The sequence below is a fragment of the Anas platyrhynchos genome, chromosome 5, assembly GCF_047663525.1.
Source record: "Anas platyrhynchos isolate ZD024472 breed Pekin duck chromosome 5, IASCAAS_PekinDuck_T2T, whole genome shotgun sequence".
NCBI classification, from domain to species: domain Eukaryota; kingdom Metazoa; phylum Chordata; class Aves; order Anseriformes; family Anatidae; genus Anas; species Anas platyrhynchos.
In genome coordinates, this window is record NC_092591.1 from 9,404,829 (window position 1) to 9,431,073 (window position 26,245).

A 26,245-nucleotide genomic window follows, 5' to 3' on the forward strand; every position below is an offset into this window, starting at 1 on the left:
TCCACATAACACATGTAATCTCAGTTTAGTGCATTATATGGGATTAATGAATGTGTTTTCTGATTAATGGGATTTTTAAAGCGCTGTAGTCCTGTTGCTGATGTATTCAGGCACACTGATCTCCTCAAAGCATGGACAAACAGGTCACCATTTTTTAACTGATACAGCTGTGGCTGCCCTATAAATCTGCCTTACTCAGGATGCCTGATGCTCCTTTAGGTACAGCAAAACCACTTTCTGTCACTTGCCTTGGACAAGGGACTGGTTACAAACTCAGGAGAGAATATTTGCAGGCAGTTTACCCACATATCTTGTTCACTGATGGGATGCCCATTTGTCAGCCAAACTGTGGGTACAGGTGATGTGTCCCTGCCCCTACCTCATAGCCAGGCTGCGTGAAGATTTATTGGCCTGCCAGAGCTTGGAAATGTTTCCTGCTCTGGTAGGAAAGCCTTCTGCTTTTATGTCTGGCTGGCTGGAGTGCAGGTTCTCGCTGCTAATAACTCAGCTAGGAGCGTCCTTTGAAATGCTGCGGGTAATTCTCGATAAGTTCCAGAATGGGGAATTTAAAGTGGAACAAATGCCGAGAAGGGGAATGACGGTGGTGTTTTACAGCATGAGATTAAAAGACCTTGGCTGATAGAGTGTAACAAAATGAGGGCTGAGAGGGGATGTGATCATCTCAAAGTGTTTCAGGAGAGGTGTCAGTGCCACGCAGGAACAAAATCCCCCCAGCTGTTCAAGCCTGTGAACTGCACTGGCACGAGAACAAATGGGTGTTAATGAGAAACGAACACATTTACACTGGAGATGGGAAGAGGTTCTTTAATGGTCAGAAAAGTGATATTTCTGTCAGGAGATGAAAGGCCAAAAATCCTAGGCTGAGTTAAAAGGGAGTTTCATTGCTGTATGAAAAGCAATTGATGAGGGGGTTGCCTGCAGTAGCAGAAGCCAGTTTCAGCAACCACTGAGAGTTTTGGTGCTAAATTCTCCTTTCCTTTTACTTACAAATCTTTCTGTATCCTGAAGGAATGAAGAAAGGCTATGATATACATTTTTTGCCCTCTCATTTTGGGTGGTGACCGAGGAGAGCTGCTCTTACCACATGGGGTGGAGTGCTTTTCCATAGGTCTCCCATCCTACGGTTCCCTCCTTGTTCCTCAGTAACACGTCAGGATCAGTCTACATCTCATGTCTTTGTTGTGGTTCACCGGTGGCTTCCTTTCTCCCTTTGGATACTGTCTTCATGGTGTAGTTCATGCACGTTGAGACAGAAGGTGGTTGGTCCTTTGGAGGAGCAAACTGCAACCATAGGCAGAAAGAGCATCCACCTTAAAATGTGTGTTACAACAGCTACCTATAGCCAAGTTACTACATTAATGACACAGCTCCAGTCTCTTTGCACTCCCCAGAATACTGGAGCTGCAGATTTGGCAAAAATAATTTTATGTTTCTGGGAAAAGATTTTTGCAAAGGGTTGGGCACTACACGTTGGGCTGGATCCAGCACAGCGCAGTACAGTTATTTAGCGTCTTCTCCAGCAAAAGAGTTCAGAATCTCAGAGAAACCTAGTAGAAGAGAGAGGTGATAACTGGAGGTTACTCTTCACATAACATGACATTAAGCAGTGAAATGCCCTGCTGCAGGATGTTGCAGATGTCAAAATTCATTGAAGACCAATTCACAGAAGAAAAACAGACTGAGGATTATTAAGATACAACCTGTGGCTCTGGAAGTCTCTAAGCTGCAAAATGCTGGAGGCTGGAGAGGTATTTTGGGTGGGTATCATTATATGCTGTACTTAGACAGGACTAGCAAGTGTGAGGCATCTGGTTTGGCTACTTGCAGAGGCTAAATGTGGGGCTAGTTGGATGGAAAGTTTGGTGTGGCCCAGTACAGCTCCTTTTATTTCTCTGAGCTTTCTTCCAGCCTGCTCAGCATGGGTGGAAGTAACCCTCCACCATCTGCAGGGCCTGTCTCACTATCCTTTCTTCAATATAATGTCTGCAAAAGGCTGTTTTACTGCTTCCCTCAAAGGTCTTTCTTCTGGTTTTGAACAAGACATGGGATTTTGTTGTTGTTGTTGTGAGGGACAGTTTGGTGCTAGCAGTGACTTAGCTGGGTTGCCTGAGCTGGTGGAAGGATGTGCCATGGCAGGGGAAGGCATGGCAAGTCCTAAAGGAGAAGAAACCCCAGCCTCACTGTTCCCACTATCCTAGCTTTCCGAGAAGCAGCATGTTCTGTATGTAAAGTATCAACATGGTACTGAATTTCATGTTCAGTTTTGATAAATAAAATCTGTGTTCTAAGCAAAGGCACCTAGACAGAGCCCCTTTGTGAGAGGGAGACTTAGGCCTAGTGTGTGTTTTTGGGAGAAATGCAGAATTCATTTTGGGGAGGGAAACTGATACAAACAGCAGGCCATTTTCCTTTACAAAGGCTCTCTTTCAAAGCTGGTGCACACAGCAGAACAACGGCTGACTCCATAATCTGTACTCAACAATAGCTTGGAATATTTTTTTATTTGGCTATTGTACATGCATACATCATGCCTGGGTGTAAATAAAAGGGGCCATGGTTGGATCCGGTGTGCAGATACAGTCAGGCTGTTTCCTGTTACCATCCTGACTGCAAGGAAATGCTTATTTTGTGTCTGCCTTTTCCTGAGCAAGCTGTCCACCTAGCTACTGAGGCAAAAAGGTTTCAATTTCAAGCCCAGCAGCAACGAAACAACAACAACAAAAGGCATCATTTTAGAGGAAAATTCTTTATTGATTCCAAACTTGTCTTTCCTATCCCTGTAGGAAATTCCTTGGCAGAATTCCTGTGCTGTTTATAACCAACAGGCAAGCAGTTCAAGGAGAACTTGGTCTTCACGGGTAACTTGAACTCCATGCTACAGTAAATTTAGAGACTAAATTTTATACTTCTGTTCCTTGTGTAAAAGGGGGAAGATGCAACTTCCAAAGCCCATCCTTAGATGCCTGAGATGTTCCAACAACAAAAGAGCAGCATCTGCTTAAGTACATGGGGCAGTGTGGTCTGCAGATTAGTTTTTGATAAGTTGTCAACAAAGCTCTGTAGGAATGTAAAACATATTTGCTCAGTTTGTTTTGTGGTTACGCTTATAATGCAAAGAAAATTTGGGTTGCTGTACTGGAAACACAGAAAATTGCTGGCTTAAGGCACAATGTGTTTGTAATGTAAACATCTGAGCCTTTGTTCAAATAACTGGATGTAACTGAGAACAAAACAACCAGAGTGAGACTCTTGCAAATCATCAGTTGTTTTACTGGATGATTTTTTTTTTTGCTTGGACATTTTGATCACTTTCAGTCCTTTGATTGGCATTAAGCAAGAGCTTTTGCAATGGTAGTTGTCAGAGCTTGGCGTGAATGACTTGTCTTCTATGTAAATCACACAGCATAATGACACATAAACGTTCTCTAATAACTTAAAGTTTTGGTATGTTTCAGCATTCAGGCCAAGTACAGAGGTCTGTTCTAACAGGAGAGCTGGTGACATATATGACTCAGTACACTGCATCACCTCTAAGTACATAAACACTTGACTACCATCAGCATTTACTCTGAGGCATTGTAGTGCTTCTATAAATTGACTGTTTTTTTTGGAGGACTCACCAGCCAAGTCTTTCAGGATGGGGCTATGAAAGCGTAGGCTTCAAGCTGTCCTGGAAAAAATGGTACACAAAAATAACAGGATTAAAGTAGTGGTCAAAAGTTCAAATATAAAAGGAACAATCACGCAACCTATAAAAGGAAACCACTTTCATGTATTAATGACAGGTTAAAGCACAGGAAGAAAAAAGTTTTCACAACTTTCAGTTGTTGAACTAATAAACTTCTATAGATATATATGCTGGGTTCCTTTTCAGTGTATTCATAAATGATCTGGAAGAGGAGTGAGTAAAGAAGTGACAGCACTTCCTGATGATACAGAGTTTACTGAGAATAATAAAAATTAAAACTGACAGTAGAGAATAACAGAAGGATCTTGTAATGCTTATTGGCTGAACGGTAAAATAGCAGATGCAATTCATGTACTTAAGGCAAAAAACAATCCTAACCATGCACAGTGGTGAGGTCTAAAATTAGCTACTGCCACTCGGAAAGAAGAGCTTAGACTCATCACGTATAACCCTATGAAAATGTCAACTCAATGTTCAGAAGAGAGAAAATGGCAAATCAGATGTTAGGTATTGTTCAAACAGGAAGAAAGCTCAAAAGCGAAAACATAATAAGCTACTCTAGAAACATTTTGCACTCACACCTGTGAAGCTGCACACCCAGAGCAGTGCATGCAGTTCTTAACTCTGTTACTGAAAATAATTAAGTTGAAGTAGAAAGGATATGGAGAAAGGCAACAACAATGGCAAAATGAATAGGACTGTTTCTACATGAGAAGACTTTGTTCTGATTAGGAAGAAGGATTATTAAAAAGGTCTGTGGTAGAGCTTGCTATATCAAGAGTGCAATGGAGAAGGTGAATAGAGAACAAAATTATATATAAATATATATATATATTTTCTCAAATGAGAACCTGGGGTTTTAAAATGATATTTTTTTCCAATAATCCATTTTTTAAACAAACAGAACAAAGTACTTTTTTACACAGTCTTGCATTAAACTGCAGAGCTCACTGCTCTGTTGTAGTTGCTGGTGAATAAATGGATTCAGAAAGTGACTGGACAAATTCAAGGGAGAAAAGTCCATTGGGGATATGAATTGTGAAGATCCAATACAAGCATATTATGCAATATGGGACATACATGGTCCTGTGGTAAGTGTTCTCATCTTCTCCCCCAGGTTGAAAAAAGCTTGTTATATTGGGTGCAAAGTTTCTCTTAAAACCTGACTGATTGAGCTCAACCTTGAAACTCCATTTTTTCCAAGGTTACAGGGGGAGATTGCAACAGTCTGCAAATGCTCTTAGATCTGCTGTGTCCCCAGGAGATTAAGTATCATGGGACCTGCCGAGCCAGTCCCCCTTCCCACATGCAGTTCTGCTTCTGTTCTTTGCAATTAAGGTACCATTTAATCAGTTGCTAACATTTTCAAAACATGTATTCACTTCCACTGACAAGTTTTGAACTAATTGTGGTATAGAGAAGCTGTTTTTTCTGAAACATCTGAAAACGGCAGTCATAAAGCTGATGTGACAGGGAGTTTCCATAGCTTGCTCTTGCTGCACAAAGGTTTGCTTTTTATGACTCAGCCACTGATGTAACTTGGTTACTCATCAGAAAACTACTTGAAGAAAAGACTAATTCCAAGCTGAATTTGATTAAACTTTGAATGGGGGAGCTGAAACAAAAGCTCAGAGCTCAGCTGTCTGGGTTACATCCCAGCTGTAGGTTGGGATAAGGGGGACCAACAGCTTTCCCCATCACACTGCTTAGTGCTGTGCCAGCCTCCTCTTTCATAACAAACCCTTTCATCCTTCCAGCCCTGGAGCAGCTGCATGTAGCCCAGGGGAGATTTATTCACCTCAGGATGCAGCATATGTAACCTGTGACATCTGGCTCAAGGCACATGCATGTCTGAACTTTGGGCAGCCTGGAGACTTGCATGTCCCCTCCTGCAGTCAGGTGGGTGGCATGGGGAATGGGCCACATTTCTATCCTAAGTTAGTACCTTCCAATCCCAGGGTTGGCCAAGGCAGCTGAGCCAGCATGAGAAGAGTTCTCATTGCACATTGCCACAGGTCAGCAGTAAGCGCTTCTGTTGACTGCAGGAGGAAACTAGAAAGGGAGTGTTTCATGGTAAAACTCTGAGTCATAAAGCTTGCAAGAATTGTTTTAGGGCTGGGCAGGATATACCTAGCTTGTTGGTGAGCCTTCAAGTCACTATCTAGCTCTCATTTCCCTGCTATTTGCTGTCTATGCTGCTACATGCTTCTTTCATTTTACTATATTGTTTTGCCCTTCACCCAACTGTTTTGATAAACATTGAAGATCATGGTTGTGGCCCTGGCTTTGTGCAGTTAATTGCATCAGGGCTGGGCAAATCAGTCCTCTCCCCACAAAGCCAGACCCAAAAAGAAAGATAGTTTATTGCAGCTGGCTTTTATTGGCAGCTGAAAAGCCAAAGCAATGCTGGTCCTTACCTGGTCAAGGTCTGGCCTGCCTCCTCTCTTAGTAAAATTTCAAGTGCTTCCTTTCTCCTGAATGTCCAGAGGAAAAGGATAGAGGGGATCTGAAGCTGGTGAAAACAGGAGGGAGACGTGTACCTGCAGAGGCTGAAGAAGCTTTGCTCTGTTCCTCACCAGTAGCAGAAACTGGCCCGAGCAGGAAAGCTTGGCAAGGTGTCATGTCAGCATCATGTTTCTGCATTTAGATCTCACGCAGATTTCAGAGGAATCACACATGCTGAAAGACCACAACTTGGGTGGGTTAGTAGCACCAACACCTGCTTTGGCTCAATAAGGCTTCTTGGTGGTGTTGGAAAAAACACTAAAGATGTCTCATTTCAGGCTGCCAGATCTTAAGGGTGAGCAGTCCTTGTGCATCATGGTTGCCCAGCACGGACGCTATAAACCACAGTAGTGCTGGATGTTCTTGGCTTCACACCTGTATCCCAAAGTCTATCCCATAGGAGGTCAGACCAGAGCCTGAAAATGTTGAACACTGTTGTGAACTCCCTGAACACTCACGTAGCAAAAGTGATGCTGTAAGGCCATAAGTATCATGAGATAAAAAGGGATATATATATATATATATATATATATATACACAACTTATTATTTTTATTTTATTTTTTTTTTAGTTGTTATGTATACTAAATTTAGGCTTTGTTTATTTATTAAAATATTTGCAAAGAGCTTTGGAAAAACGGTCTTTAAAAGACAAACCCAAAAGCTTTGGCATGGCATTATCTGACAGATTTGTAAGACAAAATCTGGGGAGATGTGTAGGTGCTGAGCAATGTTTTCCAGCACCATGAATGGAGCTGAAAATGAAAGGGGAACACACAGCTCACATCTCCAAACTGCACCAAGAGCTCTGCTGGGAAAGGGCCTTCTTTCCCACAGAACTCACACTGCTGTTTGCATCTGTGTGAGAAACTATCAAATCAGAACAGCAGATTTGTCACATCTCACATGCAGGGCATGAGATTTATCATTTGACTTCTTTCCATTCCCTCCCTGAATATACAGCATGCTCATGGGGAGTCTTGTGCTGTGATAGCCCTCTGGGATCCCATGTGCATGTTGCATCTGCCCTACTTGGGCTGTGAATTCTCCATCGAACATGAAAATATTCTCCCAGATGGGAGAATGGAGGAAGGGTCCCTTGCAGGGTACCTTGCATTCATCTTTCACTCCAGAAGGTCCAGACCAGTAATGCATCAGCCTTGAAGTGGTTTCTTATAGAAACATCATGTTGTTTGCCCTGAAAATGAAGAACACTTTCTCATTTCCAGTAGCAGTTATGATAAATATTTTCATTTCAATATGTTTTTGGTTGGAAATCAGTTTAATTTAGCTTCTTATCACGGTGACTTGGGGGCTAAGAATAACTACAGTGAAGCAGCTCCGAGCTGGTGAGACACGTATTTTGAGAACTGAGTTCAAACTTGCATTACTCATAAGTAAAGAAGCAAAAACTGCTCCTGCACTGAGCTCAGCTTCCTGAGGAGGAAGATCAATTCTATTTTACTTAATCAAAATTAGAACCATTAGGAACACACAAATACTCTAGACTCTTTTCATGGACGGAGCTTGACAACAAGCAGGACAGCGATGGCTGCCTTTGGCCTTCTGACGGGAAATAGCTGATTTTTCCCAGATAGCCACTGCTGGCAATACCCATGCAAAGCTCATTATGCTGGCTTTCATGCTGAAGGTTTGCAGAGATGCTCAGTGCACAAACCTCTGTGCGTTCGAATGCAAAGAAGCCCTTTGCCCTGATCCCCTGCTCAGGTGAGGCAGCTGGAGCCTTCCCCAGCAAGGGGCTGCCTTGGCCCCTAGGGGAGCGACCACCCAACTGCACAGCATCATACCAAGGTCACACCGGCCAGCTTCTATCATCTAGCAGTGGTCAAGAGAGCAGTGAAGACACGGAGGCACTGACCATATAGGCCAGATGATGTGTGTGGTATAATGGCAGGACTGAAAGCAACTTCTTCAGGGAGCTGGAGAAACACTGAGGCAGGTTCCCGGGTTGAGGCCTCACCTCCATTTCACAGGGTTGAGCTCCAAGTTGGTGCTCTCTGCTGGTCTTGGAGGCTTTTTTTTTGTTGTTTGTTTGTTTTTTGGGTGGTTTTTTTTTTTTTTTTGGATCTTCTGATGGTCAGAGGAGACAGTAAGGCAAAAGCTTTTCCATTAGATGAGCTCAGCAGGGCTCCACGTGCTCTGCCTGCCCTGCACAGCCACGGGCATTCAGCTGGGCTGTGTTACCTGGAGCTCCATAGCCCAGCTGCTCGCCAAGCCTCAGGAGTATGCATTTTGGAGGGTGAAGCAGAGCCTTGCCTTTCTCCTGGGAGCAGCTGAGGACTGCATGGAAAGGCCCAGGTTGCCTGTAGCGTGGGAGGTGTGAAGAAATGCCGGAGGAGTCAGGCCCTTGGAATGGGAGGGGGCAGATGGAGCCTGCTGGTCCTGCCCTGGGCTTGGGAGGCAGCGTGGGAGGGCTTTCTGCCACCCCAGGGTCGGGGGAACTGTGGAGGTCTTCTGTTTTCAGCTTGACAATAGGATTGTGTGGTCCTCAGTCCTTTTTGCCTTCTTCTAGCCAGTCCTGAGAAATAAAAATGACCCAAATGAACAAGCAGCAAGAGAATACAGCAGAGAAGAAGTTTCCTTTTATTTATTTATTTATTTGTTTGTTTATTTTTTGCTGAAATCCACAGTTTAGTGAGAACAAGACATAGAAAAGAGATTGGTTTGTGTCAAATGAAGAAAAGGAAGCGCAAGTGGAAATGTATGCTGAAGTTTCCAAAACCCATGAAGTGAACGGCCAGTCGCTGTTAGGAGTTACGTCTGGGTAAAGGCAGTGTTGTTGCACTGAGGTTGGTGAGGTTTAGTAGATTTCCCTGCTGCAGATATGAGATTACACCCCAAAAAAGCCAAAGAGGAAGCCGTGAACCTTGGCCACTTTTAGAATTACAAATCAGCACAGAGGGACGCAATTTGGGCTCTAATTAGAAACAGAGAACAGCAGAGCCTGAGGGAGCTGGGAATCGTGCAAAGCAACACAGCTGTGCACCGCAGCGGTGGCCAGGTGATATGGGAGGGACAGGATGCTGTGGAAACCAGAGCATTGTCAGCAACCTCTCTGAGAGGGTACAGGAAGATGCTGATAGTGATCACAAGCAGTGAGGTGTATTAAGGTTTTCAAGGTTTTCACCCCATGGGGAGGAAATGCCATCACACTGCCTCTAGTAGAAGGCATTAATATGGTGCGGACACCGGGGAAATGACTGAGGCAAGCAGGAGACCCAATATCTGGCCACACTTCTGCACCTGGATGGTGTTGTGACAGTTTTTCAGAGTCAAGTAAATGCCTGAATGCCTATGGAGATCTACCTCTTTGTTCCATGCCCTTCCATCAGAGGTAGCCTGTTTGTGCTTAGTGCTTTGAGATTTGCTGGGCTGTTAAGCTCTGGGTTATGTTATGATTTCTGCCAGCTTCCCCATGGGATATGAAAAGGATTTGTTCACAGTGTGTGATTGTTCTGCTCAAACCATCAATGGTCCTGGGACAGTCTGGCATCCCTGCCAAACCCGGCACCAGGCATTGATGTAAAGATCACAGAGGGTGATGCACTTTGTCCGGACAAATGGCTGACTACTCTTTCCAGGAAGATACAAAAGGGTTGCTGGCTTTTGTCAAATAAATTGCTAAAATGTGCCAGACGTGCCAGGAGAACAATGCAACTGCCTGCCAGGCTTTTTCCTTCTTGGTGGCACCAAGCTGGTGGCCACAGAGCAGAAGGCATCGTTACAAGGGGAAGATAGAAGGAGGTGGTTTTTTGACTGGGACATGGCTCCACAAGCAGAGATCCATTCTGTTTTCCTTTTCACTGTGTTTGGTTGTTGGTGGCTTGCTCTGCAGAGCAAGCCTCCTCTTGAACTTTGTCTTGATGGGCTTAAGCCCTGAACCTCACATACCTGCAGGCCAACCCATCACCTCATCTGCCTCCTTTTTTATTTTTATTTATTTATTTATTTTTATTAAGCAAGGTGGTGAAATCACTCAATTGCCTCACAAAGGTCTGGAAGGCTAAAAAGCACAACTGGGGACCAATGAGGCAAATTTCCCCTCCCTTCCACAGTTTCCCTCCAGCACTCTGACTGGGCAGCTGGGTACGTGCCATCAGCTTGGCTGTTGCTCAAAACATGTTCCAGTTACCACAGGGCAAATGTGGTTGGAAAGGACAACCATTTGCATAGCAAGAGGAGGTGTCTTAGAGATTCCTGTCTTTTATTTTTCCCTGCTAACATCTGGCTGAGATTGGGCTCTTCACTCACACAAAGGCCTCTGGGGGATTTATCAAGATATTTCTTTCCAGAAGAAAACCCAAATAATTGTTGACTTTTTTTTTTTTTTTTCCTCTGCAGTTCTCACAAGGTATCAGGGCCATGGGGTGGATAAAAGCCTCTGCTACTTTATACAGTGGGAGTCATTCTCCTTCTGACACTCTGAACTCTGGTACACAGAGCTCCCAAATCAGCCCCCTCTCTGCCAGAAGGTCAGGTATTTAAAATAACGTCCTCTCAGAAAGTGAAAGACCTCACCCTAATTGAACCCGCTATGTGCTGTGTTTTCTACTCATTTACAAATTTATTTATGCAGTCTTACAGGATAGAGACATGCTGCCAGCACCCAGCCTAGCATCCTCAGCTGCCCTTTGGCTCTAGGAGCTCTAGGGACATTTCAACCATCATCATGGTTGCGGTGCTGGAACCAGACACCTTCTCATCTGCCTGCACTGCAGTGACCACAGACTGAGAGCTTTCTTTTTCTCTACTTCCTATTTTTGCACCTGTGGTCTGGTTGCTTATGCAGGGCACCTCTTGCTGGGGGCTACAGTTGCTCTGATGAGTTCCAGCTGTCATTTAGGAAGGGCACCTTGAGCCAGAGCTACAAGACACCATGCCTACATCCTTGGTGAGAAAGGGTTTGAGTCCCATCTCTCACTCTGGGGTTAAAGCTTGTCCTCCTCTGAAGATGAGGGTGAAGGATGGGGTATCTCAGATGACTGAGCCTTTGCCTGTGATGTGTGTGGTGTAACAGGCTCTTCTCCTTGGCCTGGGTAGAAATATGCATTGACTTTCTCAGTAATATTACACAAATGAGGCAACTGATCTGCACGGAAAGGCTCAGACGTTCAGCTGAATAAGACAAGAGCTTGGGTCTGCCTCTGTGCTGCTAGTGGGTCAGAGCTGTTGCCCTGGAGTGATATGGAACAAACCAGCCAGAGCCCCATTTAATTTCTGCATTTTCTTGGAAAGAACCAAGCTAGATCCTTAACCCTAGGGCAACAGCTGAAAAAAAAATAAGTAAAAAAAATTCATTTTTTCAGTTTCTGGCCTGCTGGCGCAGCTCTGCTCAGCATGTTGAGTTTCATTTTGACCATCTTCCCCAACACAAGTGCAACGTGGCAGCATGGGTGCGGGGACACCTGAGAACCAGCAATGCCTGCACCCAGGCAGAGCAAGAGGATGCTACTTTCAGCAATGGGTGGGAAGACCACTTGACTCAAGAAGTCATGAAATCAGGGTCTAAACCACAATATTTGTTGTATAGGACATGTATATAGGGCTCAGCTTCCAAGAGGAGGTTGTGTGCTCCATGGAGAAAGACAGTGTAGTGGGGGAGGTGGGAATTGTACCATTAGCTGTTTTTCTGTCATCAAGAAGCAGACCCACTTCCAAAACATTCATCCAGACCCTGCAAGTTGCCTAAGTTCCCTTGTGGCACCTGAGTCAGTAGAAAGCATTGGCTTCAGCTTAACTTCAAGCTCATGCCTAATCGACATACTTGTAAACTGGAGTGTTTAGCTAGATGTAAGTAGAAATCAATTAAGCTTGCTACTAAAAAAGTGAAAGTTTGGCACAAATTGTGACTTCTGGTAAACATAGAATGGCCTAGATTGGAAGGGACCTCAAAGATCACCTAGTTCCAACCCCTCTGCCATTCCCTCCAGTGACTTTATCAAGTAGATTTGAGAACGAAGGCCTGCCACTATTAAATGCACCTCACCTTGCCCACCCCTTCTCTTTGTCAAGACAGCACACGTACCGTCTTCTCCATAGCTGATGTCCCCGTTGATGTAGTGCAGCTCTCTGGATACCACACTGGAGTACATCTTCCTCTCTCTCATTTGCAAAGATGTTATTTATTGCCCCCAGACTACAAGATGGGGAAATGGCTTGGGGCAGCCACGTAAATGGCTTACAGATCATTGATTGCCACAGATGAGAAGACAGCAATTACACTGTTTACACCACAGTTGTTTTGTTTTACAGCCTAATTCATGCTCATTCCCCTGTAACAAACTCGCAAAGAAAAAGCACCCTTTCAGTGGTGTTACTCATCTGTATAATTAAACAGTAAGTGCCTGATCTGTCAAATAGATGGAGGCTCATTCAGGTTTTGCTTGTGAAGTATTTGCTTAGTGGAAGGGTGGAGCCCCTCAGATTTGGCACTGCTCCACTAAAATCAGCCCTGTTAAAGTGATGAATGGAGGTCTAGAGGGTTACCCAGGCTGCTCTTGTAAGGGAGTGAGAGTGCTGATTTGAGACAACAAGGTGCTTTCTTAGGTTATGGGTTCTGTTAGCATCCTGTACCATCCCAGGTTGGGTAGGCTGAACATTCAAGCCATTTAAGGAGAAGAAACCAAGTGTGACTCTCCCTTTCCAAGGCATTGGAGAGGAGGCGAGGTGAGGATGACCTCTTCCCTTCTTGAATCATAACTTGCTGTTTTCAAAATTGGAATATATCATAGCAGTTCTTTGCCTTCTCTGTCATTTACACCTGGCTTGTGCATGGGAAGTGAAAAGCACTGATCACACCAGACGGCACTGCTGTTTGATCTTCTGTTTCATATCTGACTTGTGTTTCCTAGCTGCCGTGTGCTCTTTGCTCTTTACATGAAAACAGCACAGTGGAACCATGTGGGCACAGCTCCAGATCACCCTGTCTGTGAGCTGTCTCTGTGGGAGAATGCATCATCCTGCTCTGACCATGTCGTTGTGGCTTCCTTTGAATCCCAAGGAGATGCAGTCATGAGCCTCCAATGCTTGTTAACCTGGCTTGCGGGAGCTGATTTATTAGTGTTAGATGGGCTTTCCTTGCATGTGTTGCATTCCTTCAGTCAGCCTGCAATATTCAGTGTCTGCATCCCCAGCTGAGACCAAGATCTCTTTTAAGCAAGGCTTGTAACCTTTATCCTGCCTCATCTCAGGTCTTTGGTATGCCAATGTATTCTCCACAACCATGGCAAGACCATAGACTTGCAATGATCAGGGCAGTGCTCCTTTACGTTATTTTGTCCAACCACTGCTGTCTGTGTCTATCTTTCCTGCACTTCATCTTGTTTCTGGATTTCACCAGACGAAATCACTGTCAGGGACACAAATAAGGCTACACTAAGGAACGTTTCCACTAGCTGAAGTCCAGACTTTCAGTGGAGGATGCTTTTACCAGCCTTTCAAGGAAGGCTTCAGAAACAGGCAATGTCTATCAGATAAAAGGACGTGTTTTTTATTGACAACCAGGACAGGAGCTGTGAATACTGCATTTGACATTTTGCAGGTATCCAGGAATGCTAAATGAATATTCACTGAAACCCAGGCTTTTGGAAAATCACCTTTCCCTCCAAGAATATTCCAGGTCTTCCCCAAAGAGTTCTCTTTTCTTGCTGCTCAAAGCTTTGGACTTTTGCATGTTTGGGCATTGTCAGTGCAAATGTCCTTTATACAGATGAAGTGAAAGGCTGTGTCTTTGTGCAGGATCTGGCTCTGGGCCCCCCGTGTGAGCAGGTCTCATGGCCAACTTGTGTGTGAGTCAGCCTGGTGACAGCACGCCACCTTCCAATTGCGTGGGTCTGCTTCCATGGTTCTGCATGGGCTTTTGTTTGGTTCTGGTTTGGTTTTGAGATTCACATATTTAGTTCTGTGTTTTTGTATAGTTTTAGAGAAGTGATACCTTCATATCAAATGTTTTTCCTGTGCAGTGTGGTTGCAGAAAGCACTGGGGGCAATGGGCAGTGACTTGAAATGGGTATGAATCAAACCTGCTCTGCACTGCTGTGAATGTAGAAAAGAGGAACTGAATCTGAGAAGGATCAGTCCTCCCTACATTACCCCTACACGTCCTCCAAGCATCTGGCCCCTTAGCACAGGCTCCTTACCATGGGTCCTGGTGGTGAGTCTTTAACTGTGCAGTTAGTGACTACTCATTGAAAGCTTGGCTTGGGTGGTCCAGCATGGCTGAGGGAGAGAGAAAAGCAGATTAGGACAGCATTCAAAGCCTAACGAGGGGATGTCCCCTCTGTTCCTGTTGTCCCCTTGTCCCTCTGCAAGCAGCAGTGAAGTCAGCATAATTTAAGAACTGGCTAACCTGGACGGGTGGGACTGGGAAAACACATGTTCATGATCCAAAAGTTACTCTTTAGTTCCAGATCTAGTTCCTAAACCAAGCAAGAAAGAATTTTTTTTTTTTTTTTTTTTTTTTTTTTTTTTTTTTTTGCATGGGCAAAGCAACATTTCCTCCGCCTTTGACTTGCTGTTGCTAAGAGCTAAATTCCTTTCTGCCATGTTTCTGAAAGCCAGACTCTATGTCCAGTTGTTTGGTTTGTGTACACAGTAGATAAAACTCCAGCCCAAACAACAGATATCTGAAAAGTTGTAAGGAACTGAACCAAGGTTATCATAGAGTAACCTTCCTTGAACCAGTCCTACCAAACTGCTTCAGTCCAAAATAAAGAACACGAACTGGTGTTCTTGCAGATAGGCACCAGTCCACTAACGTGATTAGATAGTCCATATCTGCAAATCCCACTATCTTTCCCTGGGTTCTTATCCCACTTGATTTAAGATGTGACAGCAGTGAAATAAGCCACCAGTTATTGACTTTCAACATAACTATCACTTCTGTACTGTGATTCTTGAGAAATCCTGACAAGAAGTTTACCTCCCTAAGAAAACACTTCCTCCATTATATGTATTTTTTTTTTTAATTACAAGAAAGGAAGTAGAAATTAGGACCTTTATAGAATATACCATCTTTCTGATGATCTCTGTATTTTCTACTGTTGAGAAATTTAAAGCTGATTCAGTTCCCATGGAAAGCTCTGAAAAGTTTTCTGTTCCCGTGAGGGGAATTTGATCCACACAGAAAATGAGACAAAACAGTCCAAAAGTCACCTTGTCACACACAAGTATTTTGTGTCTGTCTTAGAAGAGGCATATAAGGTTGCATTGACCTGGACTATTTCATTGCTCTGGGGTCTTAGGCCACTTGTTCACACTTGCCCCCTGTTGCAGCTTGTTGTGGCCCATACACTGGCATACAGTGCATGCAGAGCACGATAGTAAAGGGACAGGAGGGCCGGCCCCTGCCCACATCCAGCTCTGATAGTGAACTGGGAGTGGCTGTAATCTGGGAGATCCCAGATAGCTTAGCCTTATCCTAAAAGTTCATACATGGGTCAGTTATGGGACTGCACTGTTGGGCCCACACTGGAAATGTGCCAATGCAAACATGCTGATTTGGGACCTTAAAAGCTCCACCAGAAAGCCGCCTTGCAGTAGCTCTGGAAGGGGACAGAGTATTACACTTGGTGCTGCCAAAACGGGGAGCTGTGACAGGTTCGCCATCACTTGGGCTCCTTACACCATGGGAAGACCTGCTACAGCAATGACAGGTATTTTGGGTACTGTTATCTCTAGCAGTCCAGACATTTACAAGAATAATCAAGTCTTCTTCTGTAAAGGAACTCAAGGGGGTGAGTGATTTTGTTCAGACTATTCCCAAAGTGCACATTGCAGTCACAGCTCAACAAAGGGCTTTTTGGTGACCACATCCTTCCAAGTGCTCATGTCCCAAGCAAGACCAAGGGCTGGCTGCACAGCAGACACAAGAGCCACCTCAGAGCCCTAGGAGCTGTCCCAAGGGGGACAGAGATGGCCAGAGGAATGTGGCAGTGGGATGCTTTGCCAGCAGCAGGTGAGCAGTGCCCTGCTTGTGCCTCTCCACTGGCTGTGTGCTGCAGTCCACCTCCCTCTCAGCATCTCCAGCAGAGATGAGGGGTTTCAGAGAAGGGAGCTGGACCAGACAGGGTGAGCAGCCTCCAGTAACCCCCAGCACAACAGCTGTGTCATTCTGCTAAGACACAAGGAGATTCCCTTAGCATCCTGGCTTTATGCTGTAGGTACCAAAACCCAACCATGGCCACGCTCAGGCAGCTGTGTGTGCAGGTTGGGAAGGTGGGCAGTCAGCCTGCTCGTTCTGTCGGTGCACACAAAGAGATTGTTTCTGAGTCTGTCTGGCAGAGCTGAGTGAAACGCTAGCTTTCTCAATCCTGACATGCCCAGGCACTGAGTCTGAGAGCCGGTGCCTTAGAAGTGTTAAAGAAGAAAGTCTGGCATGGCTGCAATCTGGGCGTTTCTGTGGCCAGGTGAGGACTGAGAGGACTTGCTTGAGCTGTCACTTTGGCTCTGCAGCTTAAATCCTTTGTTGTATCTATTCCACGTTCTCTGACATGGTTCAGCTCCCTGTCCTTACTACGTGTTAATATGCACCATGCTTCTTAGAAGTGTGTTATTTTTACTTCATTATTTATCTCCTCTGACTAATTGCCTGAGCATTATTTCTGTTCCTTGCTTTTCCTCTCCTATTATAGTGTGATGACAGCACAGATACATCTGGTGTGAAAGTTTCTGTGAAAACAACTTCTCACCAGCTTTTGCAATGCTTCATGTGTGCCAACATCCAGGGAAAGTGTAAAGCTGGGGTAGCAAATGCTGCCACGCAGCCTTCCTTCGAAGGAAATCACATGAAGAAGGTTTAATCCCCAGGAAGCGCGTCACAGTAGATGTCCATAGCCACCTTTAGTTTAACCAGAATGTGCCAGGAGAATGTGATTCTTTAAAAGAAGTCACGATCGTTTATGAAACTTGGGATTTGTGTGTGTTAGCTGAACTTCACGCTTCCTTCCAAGCAGTGGGGGAAAAAATAGTTAGGCATGGTAATAAGACTAATGAGTCCAGCTGGTTTTGAAGAAGATTAGTGAACAGCCGCAGGATGTATATCAATCTCTGATTTCAACAAAAGGTGTTAAAGAAGGGTACAAACTACTCCAGTAGCTCAGTAGCTCTTACTGGTCCTTCCCAGTAAGTTGCTACCTGAAACTCCAGTTCATCAGAGCTTCAGCCAGGCTTTTGCTCAGCGGATGCAAGAAGCAGCATCCAGTGTTTGTTTTTTCTCCAACCTACTGCTGAGTAATTGAATCATCCCAAGCAGCAAGCTAATGTTTTTTCTCCCTAGGAGAACATAATGTTACCAGGAAAAGGAGAGGAGGGAGGAAAAAAAAAAGGCAGCTGCAGGTGTTTACTCCAAATGCCACATAGTGTGTATCTGAGACCAGCAAAGAGTGTTTTCTTAGCTGAAGAAAATATTCAGAAAGCAAAATGAGCACGATGCTGAGTGGTGCTGAGCCCCTGCGGCCAGTGAGGCCCAGGAGGATACAGCAGACCTGGCTGATGGCATGTGCATGCAGATAGGCAAAGACAAAAGAGTAAGACCTGCCTTCTGGAGGATTTTTTTACCACACCCAAGGAAGATAGCTGAATTATAGATGTTCAGAGCTGCCAGAGCAGCGGTTTAACAGGCTGACCATTTCCATGCAGCAAGTAAGATGCTCAGGGAGACAACCTGGGCTCATTTTGGTTGTTAGTGATTGACCAAAGAAGTGTCCATCTTCCCATGGTGTGGGTGAGCTAATTACCATGGGCTGGGTCCTGCTGGTGAGTTTTTAATTCCTGGGCATAGCACTGTCCTGCGGGCAGGCAGAGGCGTTGGACAGAGCCTGGCAAACTTATCACAACTATTGCTGATATCACCTAATAGATGATGCAAAAATCTGGGCCAGGCAAGGGAACACACAGCTAGCAGCTGATTCCCTGGGACCTGCTGCTGGAGCTGCTGCTGTTGCACACCTCCACTGCTGACCTGGGTGTTGGGGCAAAGCAGACGGGCAGCGAGCCCCTGGCAGGCACAGTGCAGGAGAGCTCTGCAGGGCAGGAGCCGGGTGTCCCGGTGGGCAGGGTGCATGTGAGCCACAGACCAGGTGGGCAGCGTGAGCGAGAGCAGAGCCAGCGTGGTTCTGGGCGCGAGATCCAGGGGTGCTGTTCCACACAGAGGCTTTCCTCGCCCTGAAGACCCCGCAGTGCTGAGGCGCTGCTGGCAGGCAGGAAGCCTGGGTACTTTCATTGCGTGATAGGGCACGTCTGTGGCCTTTGGAGTCTGCCACAAGCACATCCTTCTTTGGAGGGCACAGAAGGAAGGGGAAAGAAATGAAATTATTTAAATAAGCAAGTATTTCCTGCATGTGTGCTGTTAGTTTCTTTTTTGGACAAAGTGCTGGTGCTGCCTGAAGACTTCCAGTAACGTATCTTTTATTTTGCAAAAGGGAAACAGGATTTTGCACCAAAGACATGTCTTTTGAATGCCGTTTCTGTAAAAATAAAGATTATTATTATTTTTTTTTTTTTGGTTGATGAAATATATCCACAGGATTATATTGAAGTGCTGTCTTTAACTTTTTTTTTTTTTTTATTATTATTATTTAGCTTTACAAATGCTTCTTCCAGAAGAAAAATAATTTTTATCTGTATCCTGCCTGCTCTTCAGAGTACTGAGGACGGTGGCTCAATGGCTGCATTTTACCTGTCCATTACAACTTGTACATCTATTTTCAGTGATCTCAGGACTGTGTCCCTGTTCAAGCCCTGTCCAGCAGGAGCCACCCCAGTGGGTGATGCCTGGCAGCACTGGGAGCCCCTGTGTCACTCGGTCTGTTCCCTGCCCTGCTGTACCTGCTTTGCAAGGGGAGCAGTTCAGCCTTCAGATCTGTCCTTTCTGCATCGCCTGTGAGCGCACACTTCGGCTAAAAATATGAGAGTGTCATTTCAGATCTTGTTTCGCTGTGGCCACCTGTGATTTCAGCTCAGCTACAGCATCCCAAGAAAGCAGGCTTGTCTGGGCTTCTAATCGCATTAAAACACCAGCACAGAGTGCATATGGTAGCTGTGCTGGGGGGACAGATTACTGCCTCCATTACGTGGGTGTGGAGCAGGAGCAACTCCGCCGAGGCTGGTGCAATTATACACGCACAGCCTGGATCAGAATCCAACCCTTGACATTAAACAGCCCTCAGCAATTCCTTATTTTTTTCCCCCAAAACAAGATTTATTTTAGAGTAATGAGATCAGCTCTAAATAAACAACTTTCATGGAAAAAACATTTCAAAGGTCCAACTTCCAGCCGCCACTTCTGCAGCGCTGATAAAGCGGAGATGCTCCCGGGCTCTACTTAGGACCCAGCCAGATTTTGTTGACGGCTCTCGCAACCCTCCAGGATCCCAGGCCACGCAGTGCTGATGCTGCAAGAGCTCCCCCGCAGCCAGCAAAGCAGCAGCCCGGGCTCTGCCCCGAGCTTTCTGGCAGCCCAGCAGCAGCAGCGGGAGCCGCCACCGCCGCGGCGGCCGAGAAGCGCCCGAAGGCCGGCAGCGCAGCTCCCCGCTGCGGGCACGGCTGGGAAGCAGCCGGGCGGCTGCACAGAGCTGCTTTGGAAATCTGCGTGCGATGCACTGCAGCTCCTTTTTCTTTTTCTTTTTCTTTTCTTCTTCCTTTTTTTTTTTTTTTTTTTTTTGTTTAAATTTCCACTTACATGCCTGGAAAACCACAGCAGCTAGCTCCAAGGAGGAGGTTGGACACAGGACCAGTGGCGAAAACGCATGCACAACCTCATTCTTCATCTTCAGAGATGTGCCGTGCTGCCCACAGGGAATGTCCACAGAAAAACTGCCCGTGCCTCCCTGGGGAGCTGCCCTGAACAGGGATTGTCTTCAGCTGCTTAACCCACTGCTGCCACAACTGCCTCTCCCTGCTGATGGGCTCAGCCCAGACAAGGCGCTTCCTTGCACAAGCAGCATGTGGAAATTCCTCGACCAGGCTGCTGGTGGTGGCTCTCCATTGATTAAAACTCTCCCAGGTGCTGATAATGGTGTGAGCATTGCTGGTCCTGAGCATCGCTGGTCCTCAGCATCACTGGTCTTGGGCACAGCTGGCACTGGCAGAGGGTTTCAGATGTCTGAGAGGGGACGGAGCCTTCTTCTGGGGACTGAAGTGACAGGAGGGAAGGACAGCTGGTGGCAAGGCTGGCCCATGGTACAGCATGGAGAGCCAGAGATGAAACTACGCTGCCTCCACCAGGGCCACCAACTCTCAGGTGTGAGGATGAGCGGGCTGAATACTGCCAAAAGGTCTGTTAGCAGTATTCCTGGTGAGATGGGAAGTGTGTCAAAGGGATCCTTGTTATGGGATGAGTCAGGCCTTAGTCCAGCAGGGATGACTTGCAAGGTTGATCTGAACAATTTATTGCTCCATGTGCCCTGTTGAGGAGCAAGTGCTGGCGGTGGTCTGGGGCAGCCTGCTATGGGCACTCAGTGATCTTCAGTATTTTTCGTCTCCTTGGGAAGTTTTGCTCTGGGCTGAACCTCTCTCAGGCTGCCCTCAGAAGGTCACTGACTGAACAGTGCAGCAAGGTACAGTTTCAGCTTGGTATTATCAAACGGGTCCAGTTGCTTCCCTGGTTTTTGGCTGCCAAAGCCAGTTGTACTCTTTAGCTGTCACAGCTTCCAGCAAGCTGTCTGCTCATCTCTACCCCTAAATGTCATCGGCATTGACACGGATCCCTGAGAGTCTTGTTAGTGTGTCTTGCTGGCGGCATTGCTTCTTCTGGTCCCAAATGACAGCCTCAGCCATCTGTACGTTGATGCTGGTGCTCAAAGCACAGCAAGGTAGCTGCTTTCCTTGCCGAGTAGCTCATGCCAATCCCCATCACTGGCATCCAACACCAGGAATATCTTTTTTTCTTTTGCCAGGTCAGGTAACATTGGTGATGGGCACTTGGATAGAGTTGTGTTCAGCTCACCGTTTAGCTTGCTTGGGTCTGTTCAAGCACACAGCTTGTCTGCTGTCTTGATAACTGCACCGTGGCTGTAGGCTCTGCTTTGAGACTCATTTCTCCGTTTGTCACATTGCATTCATTACATTTTCTCTCAACATACCACATAGTCAGGCAAGTACCTGCTGACTGCTCAGGTGATTCAGGACCAGAATCTTTTAGCAGAGACTGAGCAGCTTGGCTGGGGATGTTGCCTGCTCTGGTTGCACATTCTTATTCTGCTCATGTCGTTTCCATATGAATACTTCATCCCAGGCTTGGCCTCACTTGGATTACAAAATTACACAATTTTAACAAAGTTGTAGCTGCTGTATTCAATACCGGTGGCGGTCTGATTGCTTCACCCTCCCTGCCCAGGCTTGCCATGCCCTTGCACTTGTCATTCACCTTGCACGTGGAGCCACGTGGCAGCTGTCTCTCAGCCAGCCATACAGCGTGTTGTGACACTTCTCCAGGCCCCTCTTCCCCTTGGTGATATATCCAGTTGTCTTATGTGCTGCCAAAGAAGGAACTAAAGAGTCTGAACATCTTGCATGTAATTTAAAATCTCCTCAGGGGTGTTTGCATCCTGCCAGGGTACAGCTTTAGTTTAGGTTTGTTTAATTGCAGTTTTGGTTTCTATCCTGTGTGATGTTGAGGAACACTCAGGGACCCAACCTGTTTGCCACCAGTCCCTTTGCCTGCTGACCTTCTGCTTTCTCCTTAATGTGTACCACTGCTTGGCATTTGCTGCTGGCCTGAGCTTCAGAAGCTGTTTTTCCTCCTTCAGGTCAGTAATGTGTTTTCAATTCTCCTTGCTGAAGCTTTAACAACATGTTTTCTCCTGCAGTGACTGCTGTCGATGGCCATGTGTGGCATTTGCTGATACACCCTGCCCTTCACCATTCATAAGCAAAGCGCTCAGTGCATTCTTCTGCACCAGATTTTCCTCCTCTGCTTTGTCCTTTGTCCTCCTCTGCATTTCCTTGTAAATAGCTTCTGGTGCTGTTTTTCCATGTATTTCTGTGCTTTTCTGCTTCTGTGTCTGTTTCACAGTCTGCCTTTGGAGGAGCTCTTGCTAACTACCTCTATGCATGTCTACAATTCCTGGGTGGCAGATGGATTTTCTTTGAGCATTTCCATGCCACGGCCTCATTTCTCAGTACTGACCCTGCTGCCTGTCAAGGACAGGCTCTTTTCTCCATGCTATGAGTCTACAGTGAGCCCTAAGTGAGCTGCTGATCCATGCACTCCTGAAGTCAAATGTGGTTTTGTGCGTCAGCTCCTTGCTGACATGGCATCGCATCTAAATTGTGTGATTTATGATGCTATTGCTACCTTAACACGTTTCTAATTTTTTAATAGAGATACTCTTGTGAGCATTCCTCTTCAAGCCCAGCCTTATTATTGCCTAAGAGATAAAGAGAGTAGTTGGTGGAACAACAGCTATCAAACAGACTGATACGGCTGGGAAAGAAAACCAGCCTCCTGTGCAGCTACCTGCAGCTCTGGGAGCTAGGAAAGCAGATCAGCGACCAGTGTGCTGATGTCTTACTACTACATCGACAGTCTATCAGCAAGAAAATTGCAGGCTTCCCACTTTGACATAGTTATGGTGATAAATTGGGTATACAGAAGAGTTAATGATGAAATTAAATGGAGTTATGAATATATAGTAGGTCTCTTTCCCAAGGTCAACTCTGGATGACAGAGTAAAGGTATTGTAATAGCAGGTAAGCATCAGGCAGTGATGGGCAGCATGTTGCTGAAGGCTGGGTGCTAACATTTGTTAAGGAGGTACAAACAGAAAGAAGAAGATAGGAGTTTTTCAGTTGATTATATCTCCGTCTGTTCTCAGCAGAGCCTTGTTTTTAAGAGGCAATTTTGACTATTGCCATCCTGTTAATTAATGAACCACAGCATCTCTCACACTGATGTGCTTCATTAGGGAACCATGCAAGAATCATGAGGTGAGCTCTGGGCACTGTGTGCTTCCCAAAGCACATCCCAAAGGATGGTGACTTGGGCTTTTCAGCTGCTACTTGGCGATTCAGGAGGCAGTTTGCTTTGCTTGGCCCCATTCCAGTCTGCCCTGTACAACCTGGGGCAAGTCATCTGGCTTGAAGCTTCAGCAGACAGGTGATTTTTTTTCTTCTCTTCACCCCCTCCTTTTTTTTTTTTTAAGCACCTTCATGTTTGATTGTTTACCTTAGGACAGCTAAAGCAGATTGAATATGAATATGGGGCAGGATTGCCAGTCGCTTCTGCAAAGTCTGCCCTTATGTCCTCTGTCCTTCAGCTCCCCGAGGAGCACACAGAGATCACTGCACTTCCTTTGCCTCCAGGAAAGCAGAGAGCAAAAGCAGAAGTGTACTCTCAGACTCAAGGGAAATAAAAATATCTTACATAGATATACTTTTAGGAGTTTTGATTCAATTCCAAACTCTTTGTAATTACTACCGTGTAGGAGGCAAACAGCTCTGCAGGCTCTGCCCCACGTTCGCTGCTGTGTCAGCCCAGAAGTGTTGCACACCCTGCAGGGAAATGCTTTGTGATGTGGTTTTTGAGAAGCATCCCTTTACTTTCTAAGTGATCCGAGAAGTTTTATTCACATTCCACCAAGTGACCTTGCCCAGAGCTGCCTCTCTGAACTAAAGCCTCTACAACCCTGCAGATTGTCTGTACGCAGCAGATTTCTGCCTCGACTAGTTTTTGGGTAAGGATGTCATTTCCTAAGGTGAGGGCATTATAAAAGCTGCTCAGCTCCAACTTGTGTTTGCCACCTGTAGAATAAATGGAAAGTCGCTGGATTTGCTTCTTAGGGAGGAAAGGTGTCGCAAGGCTGTGCCATCCTGCACCAGGGCCCTGTGGTCCAGCACTGGGGGTTCAGTGGGGGATGAAGGATGCTCTGCGTGCAGATGCCCTTGCAGATGTGCTGCAGGCACGGAGATGCCAAGCGAAGCATGGGGACATTACAGCTCCGTTTCCTGACCCCACCACCCCACCGACTAATTTCTGGCCTCTCGCATGCATTTACTTTACCTCCGTGAATTTCCAGCCCTTGGAAGTTGGCTCCTCGCAGGAGCTGCCGGCAGTAGCCGGCTGGGGGCAGCAGGGGGCGGCCGAAGCTCGGCTGTTGCGGCGGGGGAGCGGGGCTGTTCGCAGTTATACACGGTACTGAAATCCACAGCCCAGTGGGATACAGATTCTGAGGCTCCCAAATCCAGATTTTCAACCTGCTGTATCCAGGAGTTAGCACCCATTCCATCCCCCCTCCCCCCACCCCAAAAAAAAAATAAAAAAAAAGTAAGAGCAAGAAGCCAGCAGCAGCTAATTTGAGATCCCAGCTCATGAAAAGTGAAGCATGGATAAATTAGCTTGGGACTAAACAGTGGAAGAGGTGCCTTGGTGCTCCTTGCACGCTTTTTCCTAGAAAGGGTTTTGCAGCTCCTCAAAACAGCAGCTGGCTGACATGTGCTGCTGCAGGCGGCTGCATTCCTGTCCTCTGCCTTTGGATAGCACTGCTGGTGTAAGGGGAGGGAAGCTGGAAATGCTATCAGCCCACACGAAATCCCAAATGGATCCGGGCTCTCCATGTAATGGGGAATATTATTCTGAATGGCTCAATAACACTACAGCTTTGCCATCTCCCCCTCTGTAATATATACACTCTTACAGACCTAGATGGAATTTCTTTGATGTCACCTCAAATCGCATTGTTTTAAAGTATTTTTGCATTTTTATTGGCAACCCAGTTGTAATAGAGGGAATCCATACAGCATTGATGCTGCTTTCTAAGAGTTGCCTGGTAGCTGTGAAATAGAAAGCAATAAGTTCTTAGACTGTAGCTTAATCTTATCAGCAGAATTCAGATAGTTTGAGGCAGAAATTGTGCTGCTAACAAGTGTTTCCAGACATCACTGCGTTGGTGAAATGGGATGGAAAATCAGAAAATAGAGCTGTGTCTCGATCCACGCACCTCCCGAGCACAGCAGCACAGAGGGAAGTTGGCTTGGCCTGGCAGCAGCCTTGGGATTAAATTCACCAGATCTGTGCTTCTCATGTGCTGTAATGCCAGCACTGCCCTGCTGATCCTCCCAAGTCCAGAGACATCAATCATCAACTACAGAGACAAAAGGCAAGTGATCGCAGGAAAGTGTGACTTGTCTGCTGATATTTTAGGGAATCCTCTCTCTTTGGGTTAAGAAAGACATGAGGGCTGCCAGTGCCTCAGGGATTGCTGAGGGTGTAAGGCAGTACCTTGATTTATTTCCATTCCCCTAGGAGCTGGGGCATAGTTTAGGTAGTATTTAAGCTGCCTGACGTCTGCAGGCTGTTTCAGTGCCTGACTGTGGGTTTGAATAACCGCATCAGAAGATTTGCAAAATCCAGCCAAAAAGCCTGTCAATACCAACCCTTAATGGTCCCCATCATTCCTCTCCAATTCCAAGCACTCTGTGGTGCTTTACGATTATTAGGCAGCTTACGCAGCATAATTCAAACTGGAAGAATCTCTGTTTCTTAAATGTTTATAGCCCTCTATTACTGGGGTCTTGAGGTCGTACAAGGCTATGTTCACAAGGTCCTGCTTGTTGAGCAGGAGATGACCACTCAGAAATTACTGCATTTAATTCAGAAATTTAACTGAGGAAGAATAAGCTTAAAGGGGTCAGTCCTTAGAGTGGGATGGCTGCAGAAATTGAAAATGCAAGTAGCCTCTTTGCTTGCTGTGGTCTTAAAAGGGCTGAGATGTGTTCACTCCCCTCCTCTGGCTGCAAAGGGTTGCCTGAACAGGTCCAGGGCCAGATATCCATGCTAAGGGAAGCCAAGTCTGCTGGTTTTCAATACACAGAGCATTCCTCCTTCCCATCTGACTCTGGTGGATCTCAGACCCTGAGGTTCCCTCATGTCACAGAGCCAGGCTGCAGCCGTGCCCAGAACCCAAAGCCAGCCTGCCAAAACCTTCTTAACTGGTACTCCTCTCTCTTGCCCCAGTGGCCAGGAGACACTGTGCCCACACATCCCATTGGCCATCCCGACTGCAGAAAAAGAGAG

At 46.0% G+C, this 26,245-nt stretch overlaps 1 long non-coding RNA gene across 1 annotated transcript in view; it reads left to right on the plus strand.

The window, feature by feature from the left end:
* The window catches only part of LOC140002713 (uncharacterized), a 47,562-nt gene that overhangs the window by 1,035 nt on the left and 20,282 nt on the right, over positions 1 to 26,245 (plus strand). The window lies entirely within an intron of this gene.